Below are 1,462 nucleotides of genomic sequence, written 5' to 3' on the forward strand. Positions count from 1 at the left end.
TTCAGCTCGGGCATGCCCGGGAGGAAGGGGCGGATCCAAGAAGGGCTGAGTACCCCCCCCCCCCCCCTCAAATTTCCAAATTACACTAAAATCTCTGCATATATATAAGAAAATCGCTTGAATCATTTGAATTTGCCAAAGAGGTACCCCACTCATGAGTTTGGCCCCACTAAAACTTTGTTCTGGGTCCGCCCCTTGGAGGAACCTGCCATTTGATTTCCACTTCATCCATTTTAAATGTGTATAGTGGCGACTTTAGAACCTTAAACCATGATTACACGGAAGCACAGTAGGTGGCATACTCCATGAAAAGAAGTGGCACCAAAATATTAGCTTGCTAAAAGTCCTCCTGCTACTTAATCCCCAATGATGGTCGATCTAATCTTGTTAGCTTACCCTATTAAGTGAGGAGTTCTCACCAACCAGTAAATAGTTATATTTCTAACTTTGGTCTTAAATATATTTTTTATATTTTTTGGCCAACCTTCTAAAAATAGTAGCAACATATATGGTGTAAAATTGGCATATTAGTAACTATATTCCAAGAATGACCAACAAATGTTAATTTTGTGTCGTAAATAGTTTTCTCATAGATTTGGTCAAATCACGGGGTATTGGATAGGAAGTCGTGCCCGCAACTTCTTATGCCAGTTTATCTAGGCATCTAGCTAACACTATGGCTTGTTCCCTGATCACTTTATCATTAACCTGAATATTTTTATAAGTCCCAATATTATACCATGACACTGAATCTTCTCTCTTTTCTCATGGATAAAAACACTTACTTATCCTAGCTAGAACTTTATCTACTGCCACTGTTTTCTTTCTCTTTTTCGTTTCATTTCTTGTTGGAGTTTTCCCCTTTTCTGACAACTGATCCCATGCGTTGTTTACAAACCAAACAAAGTCCAGATGATGCATACATTCAGCACACACATTACACACGTTCGAAGACCAGCAGATCATGAATACTGCTCGGACTATTACCAACACCATGTTTTTTTTTCCTGCTGAGGGAATTCATCAACGCGTTCGTCGTCACGAACTCACTAGCTAGTGTCGCTACAGTTCTCTGGGCTCCGATATTCCCTTCCAACAACAAAGATCCATCCAAAGAGACCAGGAACTACACCCATCATCGGCCCCCCCTGCCCTAATTACGTTACGGGACTGCAACCATCGATCCGTCCATGTGATGCACCGGCCGGCCGGGTGACCGACAGGTTAGTTGGCTGCCGGAGCGGTGGTGTGGTTCATCCGCGAGCGTGTCCCGCTACACGAGAAGGCGGGGCCATCCTCTCCGCGCGGCACCGTCGTCGATCGCCCTGCAGTCTCCGTCGCCCCGGCATGGTCACCTACGAACGTAGACGCGCGCGTCGCGACGCCATCCGTCTCGGCATAAACTTCCGGCGAGGTGGCCGCGCAAAGAGGGCGCAGCGAGGTCGTGTGGGCCGGCCGTGTC

Source organism: Lolium rigidum, chromosome 2, assembly GCF_022539505.1.
Source record: "Lolium rigidum isolate FL_2022 chromosome 2, APGP_CSIRO_Lrig_0.1, whole genome shotgun sequence".
NCBI classification, from domain to species: domain Eukaryota; kingdom Viridiplantae; phylum Streptophyta; class Magnoliopsida; order Poales; family Poaceae; genus Lolium; species Lolium rigidum.